We start from the raw sequence: 20,520 nt of genomic DNA, 5'->3' as shown, positions 1-20,520 counted from the left end.
GAATGTCAAAGTAAATTGTATTTAACACAAAATTTTACATTCTACCATTTCGTATATACCAAGGTATACATGAGAAAGCAAACCTGAATTTACTGAATATTTGCTAAATTTCTGCTGCATACTGGGCTTATACTCAGAAGACTGATGTTGGCCAAGCCATATTGAAGTTCATTCTTCTACCTCAGCTCCTTGAGGCATGGAGTCATTCACACAAGAAAGGAAAGCTCTCTCTGGAATACAGTAGAAGGCCATATTTTCCCATCTCCACACACTGATGGTGCTTTTCCTGCAAGATTATGGCTCCCTAACCATGAACCTGCAAGTTGGAAAATTGGACTCCATTGGATTAGGTGATTTGTAAAGGCTGAAATATTGAGAGACAGAGAGAGAGATAGACAGATACGGAGAGACAGAGTGAGTAGAGAAAAACAGAAGAAAATAAATGCCTATCTTTAAAAGAATGCATTTATTCCTCTGAAGTATTTTTTCCTGGTCCAAGAGAATGTATGTTGCTTATAATACATTGAATTTAAACAATGGCAGTAATACAAGGAAATCGTGGCTGGTGGAAGCCCTGAGCAGTATGCCAAATGACTCTGCATTCATTCTTGTCCACCTTTTTCTTCTGTAAACTGCACCCAGACAGACCATTCAATTCCACAAGCCATTGACTGTGAGATATGACATCATTATACTGCTGTATATATAATTCATCCACCATGTCAGTGAAATGATGATAAATGCTGGACTCACTCACAAGGATCATATTACATATTTCATTTCAAGCCTTTTTTTAAAATAATTTTTACTTTTCAAATTTCCATTATAACTTCCATCAGCTGATCAGACTCATAATCATCAAAAATTACTCAGCTCCCCAAATTAAAGTGGCATAGTAAAATCTGGTTGAGACTGGTACCCAGACTTGGGCTCGTCAGGTTTGTTAATGTGCTAATAGAAAAAGGGTTAGTGGAACCAACATTTATGGAGTCTTAGATTCTTCATCTACAAATTGGGAGCAAACCTCCCATACAAGGTGTCTAAAGGATGAGTTCTTTAAAAAAAATAAATTAATAAATAAAATATTTTATTTCCAAAATTCAGTCTCACTGGATACATGAGGCTGGCAGATATTTTATTTTTTAATCAACAAGCATACATTGAAGAACTATATGCCATAATCTGACCTCTAAGAGTTTTCAGCCCAATGCAGGAGACAACCAAGAAAATTACAACTAAACATTTCAATGTGAGCTCTGGAACTGAGGTCAGAAACTAACTCTGAGAATATCAGGAAAAGAAAACAAACGTGGTCTGAGGCTCTCCTAGAAGGTTTTTCTGAAGGTGATGGCTTACCTACTGGTTCCTGAAATATGTTTAGAGGATTTCAATGTCTTCACAAAGGGAACAGCTTATTCAAAGTCATGGGTCTTTGAAAGGGACTGCATTAATTTCCTAGGGTTGCTGTAAAACAACAAAAATCATTGTGTCATAGTTCAGGAGGCTAGAAATCCAAAATTAAGGTTTTGTCAGAGCTGTATTCTTTCCAAAAACTTGAGAGAGAGTCTTCCTTCACCTCTTCTGGCTTCTGGAAGCCCCGGTACTGCTTGACTTGTGGCAGTCCCACTCCAATCTTGGCCTCCGTTTTCACACCTCTCTTCACCTGGTGTGCCTCTGTGTTCATATGGCATTCTCTTCTGCATGTCTGTCTGTGTCCAAGTTTTCCTCATCGTTCAAGGACATCAGTCCTATTAAAGCAGGGTTCATGGTCATGACCTCATCTTGACTTGATTACATCAACAAAGACCCTAATTACTCATCACATTTGCAGGCACTGGGGGTTAGGACTCCAGTTTCTTCTTTTGGACAGGGACATAAATCAACACACTGTGTTCATGGAAAGTTTAGTGTGGGATATAGGGAGCACGTTGGGAAAGGAGTGGAAAAGGATGAAACCAGTTGGTGAGGAACCCAAAATGCCACGTGGAGGAGCCCTTAGGCATGTCTCAGCAGGAGAGTGAATAAAGCAGCTTTCTCTTTGTAAAGATAACTCTTAGGGCATTGAAAAAGTGCATCACATGGGAAGTGATAGCCTTGCATAAAGGCCATTGAGGTTGTCCAGATGAATAGCAGGGAAGCACAAGAGAGGCCCCAGCTAAGAGGAGTTTCTGGATGAGGTGACAATTGATTCTATGTGGGAGAATCAAGAGAGGAAGAAATAAAGAATGACTCTGAGGTTTCCAGCTTTGGGCACTGGGTTGTTGGAGAAGCTATATTAACCAAGAGATGAACTGTGTCCAGTAAACCTGATTTGGAATCAGAATAAGGAGGCAGCTGAAAAGTTTAATGTAGTACGTGTTGAGCTGACCTGGAACCTGGAAAAAAATAAGCAAAATTTTGAGGAATACAAACGATGAGTTAATTTTGCATTTTTCTATATTTCAAAACCTTAAAGAAATTATATTCTTATTAATTTTTTTAAATTGAAATACATCTCATTTACAATATTATATTAGTTATGGATGTACAACTTAGTGACTCAGAACTCCTATAGATTATACTCCATTCTGTACTCTTATAGAATATTGACTATACTTCCCTGTTTTATATAGTATATTCTTGTTGCTTATGTATTTTTTGGCTCTTCTAATAGTGAGACCACAGCATGACAAATTATCCGAAGTATATGAGTTTTCTATGGCTGCACACTAAATTACTACAAAAACAATATAACTTAGAACACATTGACCATCTCACAGCTTACGTGTTTCATAAGTCTTGGCGTGAATTAGCTAAACCTCTGTTCAGCATCTACCAGGCTAAAATCAAGTCAGGACTGTTATCTCATCCTAATCTCAGTATCCTATTCTATGTTTACTAACTATTGGCAGAATTCAGTTGCTTATGGTTGTAGGACTGAAGCCCTCAGTCGGCTACTCACAATTACATGGCTTGTGGCCTGCTCCATTACAGGGCATGTTGCTACTCTGAAACCAGAAGGAGAACACCTATGCTGCTGTGAATCTCTCTAACTTCTTGATCATCTTTTAAAGTACTCAACTGGTTAGACTGGGTCCACCAAGAATAACTTTCCTTTGATTAATTTGGCTGCTTAGAGGTGCTGACTGCATCTGAAACTTCCCTTCACCTTTGTCGTGTAATGCAACCTAATCATGTGAATGATATCTCCTCATCACAGTTCAGTCAATTCAGTTGCTCAGTCGTGCAGCACACCAGGCCTCCCTGTCCATCACCAACTCCCAGAGTTTACTCAGACTCATGTCCATTGAATTGGTGATGCCATCCAACCATCTCATCCTCTGTCATCCCCTTCTCCTCCTGCCTTCAATCTTTCCCAGCCTCAGGGTCTTTTCAAATGAGTCAGCTCTTCACATCAGGGGACCAAAGTATTGGCGTTTCAGCTTCAACCTCAGTCCTTCCAATGAATTTTCAGGACTAATTTCCTTTAGGATGGACTGGTTGGATCTCCTTGCAGTCCAAGGAACTCTCAAGAGTCTCCTCCAACACCACAGTTCAGAAGCATCAATTCTTTGGCGCTCATCATCATCACAAGTCCCTGCTAGTCATAGGGAAGGAAGGAATCACACAGAGTGTGTGTACTTCCTGATGGAAATCTCGTGAGCCATCCTAGAATTTTGTGTATAACATAAGGCAACACAGTGAGAGATGGTGGAACAAAGACTATAATTTCTATCTTCTGGCTTCAATTTTAATATTATTTTCTAATTTTTTATTTTACCCCTGCTGCTGCTGCTAAGTCGCTTCAGTCGTGTCATTTTGCCCCTAGTGATGGCAAATATCTGATTCTCTTTGGGTAATGAAATGTTTATGTAGGGCGATGGTGGTTCTGGACTCACCAACCATCGTCTATATAATTGTACAAAACTTGTGGACGTGCTTAACCATGACCATGAGTTTTTGTCACATGTTTGGCACCAGAAATAAAGAATCATTTTGTACCACCAGGAATAACCTAACGAAACAAGAAAGTTGACAAATATTTTAGAAATATTTAATGAATTTAAATTGTCTAGGTGTCCTTGATACCTCTCAGTCAATCCCACAACTGCAGTCATTAATAATAATGGTGATGATGATAATAATGATTGCTCATAATTTGCATTCATCCATTTTCTCTTCAGCCTCATTAACAACCCTGTGGCTTCTATTTAATAATCACAAAATTATTCTCAACTCTGTGTAGGCTCTGTGTGTGTAAAAATAAGTTAATTACAATGTTTATCCTGATTTAGCTCAAAGTCTCCTGGATAAGGATAGTCTACCCATTCCAATATTCTTGGACTTCCCTGGGGGCTCAGCAGGTAAAGAATCTGCCTGAAATTCGGGACCTGGGTTCAATCCCTAGGTTGAGAATATCCCCTGGAGGAGGGCATGGCAACCCACTCCAGTATAATTGCCTGGAGAATCCCCATGGACAGAAGAGCCTGGTGGACTATAGGCCTTGGGGTCACAAAGAGTTGAACACAACTGAGTGACTAAGCATAGCACAGTACAGCTCAAAGTCTAGTTGGCTGAAATATATAGGTCTTGTTATTTCACTTAAGAAAAGAAACAAGGCTTATAAAGGGAAATTATTGAGTAGAAGCCATACAGGTTACTAAGGAGAAGAGATCACTTATTCTAACCTTTAGCCAGCATTCTTCCTTCTGCCTCTTAGCATTATTTTCGTGATATAATATTTAAGTACACTGACTTATCTTTTAGAATAACACTTTTAGGTAGACATACATAGTGAAAAAAGAATAACACTGAATAAAAAATGCACTGATTTCTTCATGGACACTGCTCTCAGATGCCGTGCCTGAAACTCAACACACCTGAGCAAGGAAATGACTGACTTTGTCCAAGATGTTGCGTGGCTCTCTTAGCTATCTCAGTCTGTCTGCAGCAATTTCTGACAATGAAACAAGAGTGACCTTCTCTTTATCTCCACGGACTGGATTGTTCCTGAAGGTCAGAAGAGATTTCCCAGGGAGTAACAGCTGGAAAGAGGACGTGGTTACCTAATTGCTTTGCAGAGGGAAAACAAACACATTCTGGAATCAGTGAAAGAGAAGTGCTTTTGAGGCCAGGGCAATCAGAGTAGAAATCCAGATGCTTCAGGGAAATCTCCTGAAGAATGACAATACTACCTAAACAGATGCTGCAAAAAGAACTAAATTGTTTTCAAAATTGCTTACCTCATATTCAGAGGAGAAAACATACTCAGAAGTGAATAGAATAGCTTTGTGCCAAAAACAACTGCATTGTTTTAGATAAGCTCCTTGGTATTCCTTATTTAGAACATCTTTAAAAATTCCCCATGAATCCCATTGTATTTTTATGTCTGACTTTTGATTGGCTTGGGCTTCTGTCATCTGGGTCCCCCATCACAGTAAGCTGGGAAGGTTAAAAAAAAAAATAGAAGAAAAAAAGGCTGAAGTTTTCTATTCTGTACACAGCATTTGAGAAAGTTTCTTTTTTTTTTTTTCTTTTCATCAAGTTATTCAACTTTGCTAATGATTAGTCACAGGGAGTAAATTGTTGGCTAATTAAATTTGCAGATGGTATTCAACAGTGAACATATAAGAGGATAAAGGAATAATGGAAGGGGCCTCTAACACTTCGCATTCTATATGTGAGAGAATGAAAGGGCCTGAGCCAGTGCTATCACAGCTGTCAGATTAAAACAAGAAAAAGCAGAAGGGAGGCTACTCAGCAAAAGAGCTGTCCTACAGCAGTGAGAAGCCATTAGTGGGAGGAGCAAGAGGTGGACTCTCAGCTGTGAGACACAGTGAACTATGATTCCTGTTCAGGTTAGCTCCTGGATTCCTTTACAGGAGACTTTCCATGTGTACAATCCTAGAAAGAGAAAACCCCAAACATTATCCCCAAAAGAGTTTCTGCTACTTGGCAGACCACCAAGTCCACATCCTATCTCTGGCCACAACATGGCTTCTGAGTTAGCCACTGGGGTTTCCTTCATTCTCGGAGTAGAAGAAGCTTATTGGCAATAGTATGTGGCCATATGCCAGGAAGTGTGCAAAGCCAGGTGATATGGATAGCACGTATTTCTTCATTATTCATTTTGCTCATGGCAACTAACGTACACTTGTTTCATGTTAAAATATATACAACCGTGGTACAGAACAGAGCATTTGCATGGACTTTGGGCTGGAATGCAATCAGAGATTTATGCCAGTTTGACCTACATCTCCTTGTCTTCCAGGGTCACGGTTCTTCAATGTTACATGCACTTAGGTAGAAAAAGTTAAGAAACTCAGTATATTCAAATATGTGCATATCATAATAGGAAACATTTATTTTAAAATAGATTACTGTATTAAGTGTTTTTAAAAATTTATTTTATTCAAGTATAGTTGATTTGTAATGTTATATTAATGCCTGCTGTATGGCAAAGTGATTCAGTTATACATATATATTCTCTTTCATATTCTTTTGCATTATAGTTTATCACAGGATACTGAATATAGTTCCCTCCACTACTCTTGCCTGGAAAATCCCATGGATGGAGGAGCCTGGTGGGCTGCAGTCCATGGGGTCGCTAAGAGTCTGACACGACTGAGTGACTTCACTTTCACTCTTCATTGTCATGCATTGGAGAAGGAAATGGCAACCCACTCCAGTGTTCTTGCCTGGAGAATCCCAGGGATGGGGGAGCCTGGTGGGCTGCCGTCTATGGGGTCACACAGAGTTGGACACGACTGAAGTGACTTAGCAGGATGCTATACAGTAAGACCTCATTATTTATCCATCCTATATATAAAATAGTGTACATGTGTTAACCCCAAACTCCTAATCCATCCCTCCCTCAACTCCCTCCCCTTGACAACCACATGTGTGAAACATTAATGGAGACCCTACTCTGTACCAGACAGTTCTATTCGGATGGAAAGAGGTACACTAGTGTACAAACAAGTCCCTACACTCAGGAACTTGTATTCAAAGTCTATATGGTATTTATGAAGTCCTTCCCTCATAGTTCAGTTGGTAAAGAATCCAACTGAAATACAGGAGACCTCAGGTCAATTCCTAGCTGGGGAAGATTCGTTGGAGAAGGGATAGGCTACCCACTCCAGTATTCTGGCCTGGAGAATTCCATGGACTCTATAGTCCATGGGGTCCCAAAGAGTCAGACATGATTGAGTGACTTTCACTTCACCTATAGTAATTGAACATAATCATATATAATGCATTATTAATTGCTATTCATTTGTTAGTTTACTTTGCACACATTTGGGGGTATTCCATATGTTAAACACTATGCTAGCCATCAGAACTACAGAAGCAAATATTTGAGACCTGTTCTTTGTCCTTCAGTAGCATTAATTCTAACAAGGAAGACTATCAATTAAGCAATCAGTTCTAATGCTATGTGGTCATTTTATGCAGGAGAAGTAGAATGTGGTAAGCAACGTTTTGGCAAAGGTTTTCATCTGCCTTGAGATACATAAAAGTCCTCTTGAAGGAAAGATATTTAAGCCTAAACTGAACACAAGGACTGTATTTCAGGTAGAGGCATAGCATGAGAGAGAGGCTGAAATATGATCAGGAACAGCACTTATGCTAGGGGATACATAATGGCCAGAATGCACCACGAGGAGCAGAAAAGAGGAGAATGCAGGCATAGATCTGATCATGGACATCCTCTCAGGCCACACCAATGAGGAGGGTCCAAGGCAAGGAGGTGGAAGGTAACTTTTGGTCTGGAGCGGATAATGATTTGCTTGTGGGTTGCCACCATACTTTGGGGGAAGAGAAGGATATGATTGTTGTGGGATATTTTGTGAATTCGCTTGAAACATCTAAGTGGAGATAATCAGAGAGACAAAAAGGAGCCTGGAAAGCAGGAACAAACTAGACCTTGATCTTTTCGAACAGTCTTATTGATTTTAGACGGTAACTCCTGTGGTTGGCAAAATAATACCCTATTACACTCTGCCCACTGGGCTAGGTTTCCTATTCGGAACTGACACTGAGACTCTCCCCATTACACCAGGGTGGGGCCAGAGTCTACTCTGTTTTTTCATTAGAGAATCAATCCAGCCTTGTCCTGACATTTATCTGAAGCACGTTGTACAAAGGCTTGTGGCCCACTGGTGGAAGACTGGAGACTGGAGGCTGGGTCTGCGTACTGTGAATCTAGCATGCTTTTCTTATCCCAACCACCCCGCCAAACAGGAAAGCCCACCCCATCCTCAGAGTCTGTGGTGAGTTGCTACATTTTATTCTGCCTTCAACCGTTAAGAGTGCCCACGTTTTCTCCCCCAGGGTAATGACGCAGATCCCCATGTGGGAGTTCCTTCTCCCTGCTGAAGGAAGCCAAAGGCCTCCTTGAACAAGAGCACAGTTTCTCCGCTCCCAAGCATCACTGTCACAAACTGACCAGCCTGGCGGCGCTGCCAGCTCAGAGTGGACAGGCTGACTGACAGGAAGCACAGATCTGCCGCTCACACCCGTCTAGGCAGGCTAGGGGTGGAAGACAGGTGTGCTGGGCCTGTCTGGCACTGACAGCGTCTGCCACATCAAGATTTCAATCCGCACCATGTTCCGCCAACCCTTGTGTCACTCAGACAGTAGTTCAGCCCAGGCTCCAGGGGTGGCTTCCCGGGAGCCAACGGAGACCAGGGGCTGCTGCAGAGAGAGGGCTTCCCAGGTCCATAGCAGCATCTGCCACACCACCTTCTCTTGCCAGATAATTAGGACACAGTCCAGTTGGGTGACTTTATCCTGCCTGAGGAAGTGACAACTCATACGGGGCTGGCAGAGGAGAGCATTCCATGGTTCATAATGACTATCCAAGTCAGCAGAAGCTGTCTGGAGCATCCAAGAAAAGTTGCATTTCATGTACTCTTTTGGGAGGTGAGGTGGATGAATAGCAAGGCCAGGTGTGCTTTGAAATGCCAGTCTAACCCAGGCACGTGTACACTCATTCACAGGGATCAGCACACTCATGCAAGCTGCCAGACACAAACCTGCCTATTCATATATGGGTCGACTTTACACAGACCACAAGCACACAGATATATATGCATGTGAAACATTCCTGCGAATATGCATGCTTATAAATGCAGTTCTGCAAACTTGCATTAGGATGAACACATGAAAAACACAAGTGCATAAATGCATTTTCTGCATATGTAGCTGCACACAGACATTGGCATACAAATGCGCATGTGCAGTGCACGCAGGCTGAATCATATAAACACAGACGAATACAGTTATGAATACACGTGAAAGGACACTTATACAAACACATGGACTTTCGCACATACCCAGATGCACTGTTATTGCAAGGAAGAATTTAAAAAGAAAAGGAGAAAGGATGAAGAACATTTATGTATTGGATTTTCTACCTGTCATCACTCAAATCGCTTTCAAGTGTGTAAAACAGAAGAGAGAAAAAAAATCAATTCTTGATAGGAGAGGTTCAAGGAGCTGTGAAATCAATTATATTTTATTTTCAAATATCATTCAGAGAAGTTTACACTCTTTCAGAAAAGTCTGGTCTCACCAGGGGGCAAAGAACCAGCTGGAAATGGTAATATGAAAGGCACGGCAAAGTTCAAGGCAAAGGCCAGTGCGGAGGTCAGAAACGACACTTTGATCTTCGCTGGCAGGAGAGGGAGGTTGAGAGGGTTTCAAGTGCCCCGATTCAAATAATGGCCACAAGGGCTATCTGATGTGACATCAGTCACCTCATTGATTGCGAAGTTTGACTTGGTCAATTCACATTAAAAAATGAAGTTTTGTGAGATCTGAAGGGTGCCTTCGAAAGCTTTTTTTTTTTCTTTTTCTTTTTTAATACAAAGAAACAAAATGGCTAGAAGTGAACACATAGCTTGCCCAAAATCATTCTGGAAGAAGGTTCAGGATCTGGGACTGTACCTAGTCAGGTGATTTCCTGGCTCCAAACTTCCTGCTCCTCTCATCAGACATCTGCCTTCAGAGCGCCCTCCTTACCAGGCAGAACTCTGATTTCTCGGAGACCTTTATACACATGCAACAGATTAGCTCATGTAGTGTTGAGGGCATTGAACTACAGACCCCAGGCTGAGGGCTGGCAGCCGGTCAGAGGCATCAGTAGGGCCTGGCCCAGGTGGCATGTGCTTACGACTAGCACCGTCTGAGCTGGGTGTTTGTTTGTTTTTTTTTTTTTTTTAATTAATAGTTTCCTGACTATGGGCTTCCCTGGTGGCTCAGAGGTTAAAGTATCTGCCTGCAATGCAGGAGACCTGGGTTCGAGCCCTGGGTCGGAAAGATCCCCTGGAGAAGGAAATGACAACCCACTCCAGTATTCTTGCCTGGAGAATCCCATGGATGGAGGAGCCTCATGGGCTATAGTCCACGGGGTCACAAAGAGTCGGGCACGACTGAGCGACTTCACTTTCACTTTCACTTTCCTGCCTATGGGATCACCTTTATTCCTAAAATATTCTAAAGTTGCATGGACCTTCGTGACCAGGGCTGGGTTCCAGAATACACTGAGGAATGGTGGGGTGAAAAAATTAAATTAAAAGACCCAGAACATTTTGTAATACAGAAACCATGATAAGAAAATCAGTTCAGTGAAAAGGGAAAGGATTAAGGGAAATATGGCAGAGAAGGGGACATTGACAAAGTCAGATGTTACCTTTGTAAGTTTCAGTTTTCTCCTAGAAGCTGAACAAAACACTAAATCTGTGTTGCCAAGGGGCTGAAATTAGTGAACATATCTGAAAACGCCTTGTGAATGTATGGAACAAATGCCAAGTATGTTACAGTCTGCCCTCTCAGTGAAGGTAAGCCTTACCCCAGAGCGTGGCTTTCTGTTGTTGCCCCCACTGCGAACGACCTTGCTATTCACTGAATTGGACTTGAGTTGTCCTTTAAAGATTGGCCAAGTGAGCTGACCTGAGCCGCCATCCTTCAGAACCATGATTTCCAGCATTTTCCAGGCTGCTTCTGGGACACATGAAGGGAGGTTACTTGGTGCCGTGTAACAACAGGTTTTATAATAAAATAAATTTATGAAATTCTACAGAAGGATTTTCCTCTGGTAGAGTCACAAAACACAGAAGCATTGTCAAAAGCATCTTCAAAGTTCTGAGAGTTCTTTTGGGAAACAGACCTGCTCAACTTGGTTAAACATATTTCTAAAATGTTTGTAAATCTTTTCATCTTGGGCCATCCCTGCCTCCCTCACAGTTTTTCTATTACTGTCCTAAAGAAGGATTTTACACAGAATGCAAATCTGGGATATGCTCATCCAGTGCAGCGTTCTCATTTTAGAGAGGAAGCATCTGATGAGGGAACTAGGTTGACCAAGATCATGCAGCAGATGAAGGATAGAGCTGTAATCCCTGATGTTCTTATTCTTCTCAGAGTCCATATTGGGTATAATTTAGTACCTGGCTATATGCTTTCCAATAGTCGAGTATAGATGTGAGAGTTGGACCATAAAGAGAGCTGAATGCCAAAGAAATGATGCTTTTGAACTGTGGTGTTGGAGAAGACTCTTGAGAGTCCCTTGGACAAGGAGATCAAAGCAATCAATCCTAAAGGAAATCGGTCCTGAATATTCATTGGAAGGACTGACGCTGAAGCTGAAGCTCCAATACTTTGGTCACCTGATGCAAAGAACTGACTCAATGGAAAAGACCCTGATGCTGGGAAAGATTGAAGGCAGGATGAGAAGGGGATGGCATCACTGACTCAATGGACATGAGTTTGAGCAAGCTCTGGGAGTTTTGGTGATGGACAGGAAAGCCTTGCGTGCTGCAGTCCACGGGGTCGCAAAAAGTCATACACGACTGAGCCACTGAACTGAACAGATACCCTGTCTTACTGTGTTGTCCTTCATTTATAAATGTGTGTGCATTTTAAATGATATGTGTGTAAAATCACTCACCGTAATTCCTGGAAAACAAGGACTCAGGGAATGTGGGCTCTGTATATATCTGTATGTGTGACTTTCCCAAGTAGATCATGAGCTCCTGGGAGTGACCCTGCCTCCACATTTCTGCAAACTTCCATGGCTCATGCAGTCCTTTTACACACACCTGAGCTGCCCCATAACTGCTTTCTCACCTACTGATTGAAAATCAGAGGCAGCCCCAGTTTTACGCCCATTGGAGGAACGGAGAAAGCCTGACATTAAAGCAATAAAATGAACCATTTCCCCTACAGAGTTAGTCTAACATTAATAAAAGCTTCATGTTGCACTATTATCCTCTCCTCTTATTATTTTCATGTATTTCATGCTGGATATAAATGTCAGAACACTTTATCTGTCTGAATTTCCATGGGATTTACTGCCGCTGAAGGAACACATGCGGTGACTTTTGGCAAGGGAAGCCTTGTCCTTGATGGCCTTCCCTCCCCAGCCCTGTCCAAGGTCCCTCTGTGACTGCAGAGCTGTAGAAACTGGGCAGGGAGCATCGTGTCTGTTGTCATTATTCAGGGTGCAAAGCCACTTTTCCTGTTTTCCAATTCTGAGACGTGGGGCAACTTGCTGTTACTCTCTGGACTTCCCTATTGCGAACCATGATTGTACTATATTCAGATCTCAGGGTCAGACGATTCATGGGAGGTTATGCTTAGCCCTGAACCAGGAACATATTCTGGTTCATCTGAACCAGTGATATTTCAATCTGCCATGCACCACAATCATCTGGAAGGCTTTTAAAAACACAAATTGCTGGGCTTCAGCCACAGAGTTCCTCATCACATAGGCCTGGGGAGGGACTGTGAAATGTGCGTTTCTAGTAAGTTCACAGTTGAGACTGATAGCTGCTGGTGTAAGGCCCTTGCTTTCTCTCTCTCTTTAATGGAAGATAATTTCTTTACAATATTGTGTTGGCCTCTGCCATACATCAACATGAATCAGCCACAGCTATACATACACCCCCTCCCTCCCGAACCCCCCTCTCATCTCACGCTCCATCCCACCCCTTTAGTCTTTTATGGAGCACTGGGTTGAGCTCCCTGGTTCATACAACAAGTTCCCATTTGCTATCTAGTTTACATATGGAAAAGTACGTTTCCATGTTATTCTCTCAAATCATCCCATCGTCTCCTCCCCTCACTATGCCCACAAGTCTGTTCTCTGTGTCCACAGCTCCACTGCTACCCTGCAAATGCGTTCATCAGGATCATATATCTAGTTTCTATACACATGTGTTAATATACAATATTTGTCTTTGTCTTTCTGAAAAAGAACACGTTCGAGTCGCTGGTGAGGTGGATGAACAGAGGGCCTAACCTTTTTAAACCACCCATCCAGGCCAATTGGTGTTTCCCATTCTCCAGTTTGTCTGGCTGTAGTATTTTTAAGTTGTTTCGTTTCCCTCAAACATAGAACCCAAGACAAGGATATGGGCTCAAGTGGGTTTTTTGTCTTTTGGGTTTTTTTTTTTCCCAATGTAAACATTCTGAATTTATTTTTTTGAGACAAACATGAACCTGATAGCAGAATCTGGCAAGAGCATTACAAGAAAACCAAATTATAAGTCAATCTCACTCATGAACAGTGAAGTAAAAATAAATCTTAACCAAAATATTTGGGCTCAAGTAGTTGATGCAGACTTGATCCTAGGAATCACTGGGAAGGAGTCAGGGCGAGGGGAAGCACGGAGAGTGCCCAAGGTGAGTGGGTGGGTCTATGTCCTCGGTGGGCCATTGGGACTTACTGCTGCTGCAGACCTTCTGGAGGACACAGAATTTAGCCCCGGAGGAAGGAGGAGGCCAGGATTTTAGTTCCTGTCTCTTAGTTACTTGAGGTTGTTCCTTAGGATTTCAACTCTCTAGCATTTCCAGGCTGACCGCTGCAGAGATTGAGCACACACCAGCGATGGCCTGCTGGCTCATGGATGCAGTTTCCTGCGGAAAAATAAAGACAGAGATGCGAGTTTCCCCAAAAAAATTGGGCGCAGGCTGAGGGCATACGTTGCAATACTTGCAGCGTCTGCTACTGATGAACATGTGATTCAGTTCTGGTCTGTAAAATGCGAGGACTATCTGCTTGGAGACGCTTGTCAAGGTTTCTTTGTCTTAAGAAGAAAATAGCGGAAGAGAGAGATTTGAGAGAGTTTCCCCTGGATGCTGTCATTATCTGACTAAGGCACTGAAATTGCTATGTCCATATTACGGACAGGAGAAGTAGCCTCAGGATGAAGGTGCTGCTGAGGACAGCAGAGTGGGGAGGCTGAAGCAAGTTGTATCACCAAAGAAATTACTGAGATACTGACATAGTATGGCTAGAGCCACCCTCAGTTCAGTTCAGTTCAGTCAGTCAGTCATATCTGACTCTTTGCGACCCCATGAACTACAGCATGCCAGGCCTCCCTGTCCATCACTGACTCCCGGAATTCACTCAAACTCACGTTCATAGAGTCAGTGATGCCATCAAGCCATCTCATCTTCTGTTGTCCCCTTCTCCTCCTGCCCACAATCCCTCCCAGCATCAGAGTCTTTTCCTAAGAGTCAACTCTTCGCATGAGGTGGCCTAAGTACTGGAGTTTCAGCTTTAGCATCATTCCTTCCAAAGAACACCCAGGACTGATCTCCTCTAGAATGGACTGGTTGGATCTCCTTGCAGTCCAAGAGACTCTCAAGAGTCTTCTCCAACACCACAGTTCAAAAGCATCAATTCTTCAGCACTCAGCTTTCTTCACAGTCCAACTCTCACATCCATACATGACTTCTGGAAAAACCATAGCCTTGACTAGACGAGACCTTTGTTGGCAAAGTAATGTCTCTGCTACTGCTGGGTTAATTGTATAAATGGTACCAAACAGGATTACTGTTTAAAGCATTAACTCGTTGTTGGATCTGGGCTTTTCTATTACCCGTTGCTGAAACACCTGCTGTGCTGCTTCCTTGAAATGCCACTAAACACCCTTGCTACTTGGCTTCTCGGTTGACTCAGATGATAATGAATCTGCCTCCAATGTAGGAGACCTGGGTTCAATGCCTGGGTTGGGAAGATCCCCTGGAGGAGGGCATGCAACCCACTCCAGGGTTCTTGCCTGGAGATTCCCACGGACAGAGGAGCCTGGCGGGCTACAGTCCATAGGGTCACTCAGAGTTGGGCACGACTGAGCGGCTAAGCACAGCACATCACCTCCTGGCTACTTAGGGAAGTCTGAGGGTTGGAAGCATCACTGGAGACTAGAGTTTCAGGTTCTACTCAGACCGCTGAATCAGGATTTGCATTTAACCAGGTCTCCAGGTAATAGATGTACATATTAAAGTATCAGAAGCCCTGCTTTACAGAGCTGATGATGACTAAGAGAGCTGATGGACAGGAATCAGAACTCTCCATGTTGAACTTGGTTATTGTGTTATATTGCCTTTCATACCTCCTGCTAGTCATTTTTAAAATCATTCCTTATTTTAAAATAGAGATTATATCAACCTATGCAAATGCACACAAATGTGAGTTTTTGTTGCTGGTTAACTTGTCTGGAAGGTAATTTTTAACATAGGAGTTAGTTTTCCTAAATATGAATGAGAAGTTAGAATTCCATTCTGGAAACAGAAGACATTGTGAGTTGAGGGTGAGTGGAAGGGAGGTGAGGAGTGAGAGTACGCAGGTAAACACGATTGTATTTGGAGATTACTTCACAGGCGTGTACTCTTCTAAGTCTGACATGTGGCAAGTTGAATGAAAGTAAACCAGCTAGCATCAGGGTGACCCTCACACACAAATGAATCATTTGCTGGAAAAAAGGAAATCAAGCGAACAGCAAGTGTTGTTATCATTTTAGAAGGGCTTGAAATGTGACTTTGGCTGGGAATAGCATAAAGTATCTTTTCTTAGAGTGCACTCTTCAGAATTTTATGGAGTAAACTTGGTATCACTTGATTCTGTGGTCAAATGAATTTGGAAAATGTTGGAAAATGATGATAAAGAGGTGGGCAATTTGTCTACCAGACTGTTTATTACAGTAGGTCCATATTCAAAAGGCTATTTCCCCTCCTCTAGAACTTCACCATGATGTTCCCAACAAGTTTGTATGTTTGTACTTTTACCCCCCACTCCCTAAATATTGTCTCCATGAAGCAGCTGAAGTTCTGTTTTCAAAATGCTAATGAGTTTGGGTCATTCTCCTACTTGATATGCATTGATGCTCTCTATCTCATATGTGTATTTTTTTCCCTCTAACATTGCCAACAAATTGCTCTTGTGTATTTTCTCAGGGTCATGGCTGACAACCTCTCTCATTCTTTCATCTTGTTGAATATGCCAGGATGTTTCTTATCTGGGCTTCCTTACATATTTAAATATCATTTCCTATATGGGTCATGTCTTAGGTTCCCGCCTTCTCTTAAAACACCCTGTGAATTTCTTTCAGAGCAACGTATGATTCACAGTAGTCTTTCTATTAGAATAGTTATTTAATATTTATCTCTTCCTCTAGAACAAAACTTTTAAGAGACTGATTTCACTGTCTTATCTTTGTGCCTGGCACAGTGTCTGATGCATAGCGGACAATAAATGAATATTTATTTAATAACTGAATAAATTGTGAATCACTAACAGTAATACATGCAGTTTTTCAAATACATTTGAACATGGGGACAATTTTTTTGTCTTTCCCGGGCTAGAAGTAATATTCATGGAATATATTTTGAGAAATGCTTTATTGAAGTCAATTTTACTCTTCCTAAGTATGAAAGGGAAATGTAAGTTATAATTACATTTTAAGCTCTGACTAGCTGGGTGACCATGGGCCAAGTCAAGCTTGAGACCCACTTGTAGATGATGAGACTGGATGAAGTAATCTCTACAATCCTTTGCAGCTCCTGGATTCTGAAGTTCTAATCACACAGAAGGAACACTGCTTTCGCTTTGGTCAGGGTGTGAGCTCTCCACGAGTAAGTCAAATCAGACTGACCTCATTTCACTCCAGAGTATTTATAGCCTTAGGATGGAGGAACAGGGAAGAAGTCAGTACAGCGTATCTGGCTTTCCACAAGCCATGTCACAAAGTCTTCCTTGATGTCTCTGCAGAAAGGAGTGAGGCATGGGGGTTGATAGAGATGCGAAGGACTGGGTTTGCAACTGGTTGAAAGGTGATCCCCAGGAGTGCTAACTAATGGATCAGTGCAAGCCTTGAGGACAGGGACTGGCGTCCTGCCTGCTCAACATTCCTATCAGTGTCTTGGATGAAGAGCGAGAGCCCGTGATCGTCAAATGTGTAGGCAATGTGATGGTGGGAGAAGGTTAGATGACAGAATCAGAACTCACAGTGGTCTGATCACAGAGAAATGATCTGTATCTAACATAAGGGAAATACAGAAATATAAAAGCAAAGTCCTAGAAAGGGAAACAAGGACAAAACTTTATTATTACAGAAATGTGTGTATGAGCATGTATTTGTGTGTGTGTGTGAGTCTGCGTATATGGGTGTTGTGTGTATGTGTGTCTGGTAAACTTTTGGGCATTTAGTTAATGATAAAATAATAGCTAGACTTAACTCACTGATGATCATTTTGTAAATATTGTACCATGATATTGTATACCTGAAACTAACATAATGTTGTATGTCAATTATAATTCAATGAAAATTAATTTAAAAGTCATCATAATAAAATAATGAAAGGTGACCACTCAGCCTGAATGTTTGCTATAAACTGAAACTTCTCAATTGGAAATCTAGCATATAAAGGGTCAGTTGATAAATATCCCTTATTCATACAGGTCTCTGGGGCTTCCTTGGTGGCTCAGATGGCAAAGAGTCCACCTGCAATGCAGGAGACCTGGGTTTGATCCCTGGGTCAGGAAGATCCCCTGGAGAAGGGAATGGCAACCCACTTCAGTATTTTTGCCTGGAGAATCCCATGGTCAGAGAAGTCTGGCAGGCTACAGTCCATATGGTCGCAAAGAGTCAAACACGACTGGGCGATTAACACCTTCAGATGGGGCTCACAGTACTACTTACAATTTTTAAGAAGAGAAGACGAATTAGAACATGATCACAGAAGAGTGACTAAGGTAGTGAGAGAAAGAACTGATGGAATCGAGATTTAGTCCGAAGAAGAGACAACATAATTTGGAGACCGAGCTTATGCTACCTTCCCCTCTGTGATATAAATTTCAGCACCTGAGACTCTTTCATCATGCATTCATCAAACTGTTTTCATTGCTTGCATATGCTCTTCACGATGCCCAGGTTTCTGTAAGGGCAGAGTTTGGGTCTGTTTGTGTGAGCGTGCTCAGCTGTGTCCGACTCTCTGCGACCTCATGGACTGTAACCTGCGAGGCTCCTCTGTCTGTGGAATTTTCCAGGCAAGAATACTGGAATGGGTTGCCATTTCCTACTCCAGACGATCTTCCCAACCCAGGGATCCAGCCTGGGTCTCCTGCACTGGCAGCGGATTCTTTACCACTGAGCCATCACCACCAAACACCCAGAATCCAGAGCATGAAATCAATGAGTTAAAGAATAAGTAGTAATTTTTCTTAAATATCTTCAGTATTGTAAGGAAGAACCATGTATGTTTATGCTCTGTAGCTCAATGAAAGAGCAAAGGTTTCAAGTTCAGGTAAAATTTCATTCCATGTAATAATTGTAGGTTTCCAAATATGCCATGAATTATTGGGACAAACAGTGTCCTGTCACTGGTGACCATCAAACTAAATATGGAATTTGGAGGACCACTTGACTGGAACTGCTAGAACCAGGACTCAAATCACACTTTAATGCGAGTGACTTTTATATCTCTTAAAACTTATTTTGATTCCAAAATTTGTTGTTCCAGAAAATTTGTTCTGATCCAACAGAATGACAAATTATTTTCTAAATGACCAAAACTAGTCCCTTCCTCCTCTTCATTTCTGTAGAACAACCACCCTTCTCTTACATTCTGATCATTTTCTGCTGTATAGAGGTAGTTGCCAATTTGACTTACTACCAATTCAAAATAGAGGGACATGTCCATGTTCAGGAAAATTCATATACCCATCAGTAAAAGGATTTCCTTTTAGGCCACATTTCTGCTAAAACATCTTAATGAAAATGGCAAGATTAGATCAGAGCCTCAGATCTTTTAGACATGCATTTTCTTCTCCTGCTTATGAATAACAGAACTCCTGGTTTTTTGTTGTGTGTGTGTGTGTGTTTTTTCCCTGACTATATGGTTATGTGTAGAAACAAGTGTCAGACCTGTTTTCCTTTGTTGTGCTGTTAGAGACTGAAATTTACTTACCCTCAGGGTGTTGTTGAAATAGGGGTGAAAAAAACAACACACAGACCACAGGAAAGAAAAGAAAAAGAGGGAAAGTGACTGAAATACACATTAAGACTTCAGAGTGGCAGAAAGAAATCAGGATGATAGTATCTGTCACTGTTGCTCCATCAGGGTTGACAAGTTTGTTTACCAACATGCATCTTCTTGTCTGGCAGGGAAAAAAAAAATAAGCTCTTCAAGAAATCCTGTTGTGATTCTTTCATATTTCTCTTTGGCATCAGATAGTTTCATCCAGTAATCCTTGGATGATTTAAGAGTAAATGAAAAGCATATGGATTGAAGTCCCCTTGGTATGTTCTTTGATTTTAGACAAGAGGGCAAAAGTTCCTAGTGGAAGGCTCTGCCAAAAATGCGCTTGATTTGCGAAGATTAGACATCGTCTGTGAATCTCTCTTACTGCAGTTCCACCTCCCCCATACTCCATCACTCGCTCTGTTTTCATTTAACGATGTTTGGTAGTGATTACTTTGCCTACAGCACTGGCCTTCATGCCACATTGAACCAGATGGACTTCCTATCCTTAGAATCTAGTATTTATTAAATATCATTAATAAAACTCAAAACTTTAAGCCTTTTGCAGGTACCACTGTATTTAATATTTACAATGATCTAATGAGAAAGGTGCCATGATATTCTCAGTTGTACCATGATATTCCCATTCCCCCTCATGATATTCCCATTTTCCCTCATGATATTCCTAGTTTGCAGATGAAGAAACTGAGGCAGAGAGGAATTGATTCAGCTTTAGAGAGCTGGCAAACATGTCAATTTGGGACTTGAACCCTGGCCATCTGGCTCCAGCCTTCTTCCATTTAACATCTATACATCTCTGTTTCTCTCCAGGACACTCCAGACCCTTACTCTCAGCCCAGAGCTAATACACTGCCTTGTATCTACACTGCCTTGTTGTCTCCTCCAGGCTGCCCTGTAAGGATGTTCTTCCAGTAGTTTTACGGTGATACAGCTGGTCTCACAGGCAGTTTGGAAAGCATATATCAAATTCACAGAACTTGTGAATGGCAGGACTCAGGATTTGAATTCATATTTCATCTAACACCTGCCTCAGGCTATTCTGAGCAACGAGTGGCCCCAGAATTAACCTCATCAGAACTCCCTGCAGTGGAGAGGGGGGGCTGTGTTGGTTTAAAAAAAAAAATGTCCAGATTTCAAATGATCTTTGTAACTATTGAATGAGCATCTCTGAAATAGGGCTTCTGGATCTTTATTTTTAAAAAGTGATCA

This window comes from Ovis canadensis, chromosome 2 (assembly GCF_042477335.2).
Source record: "Ovis canadensis isolate MfBH-ARS-UI-01 breed Bighorn chromosome 2, ARS-UI_OviCan_v2, whole genome shotgun sequence".
Classification (NCBI taxonomy): domain Eukaryota; kingdom Metazoa; phylum Chordata; class Mammalia; order Artiodactyla; family Bovidae; genus Ovis; species Ovis canadensis.
Note: the sequence above shows the minus strand (reverse complement) of the source record.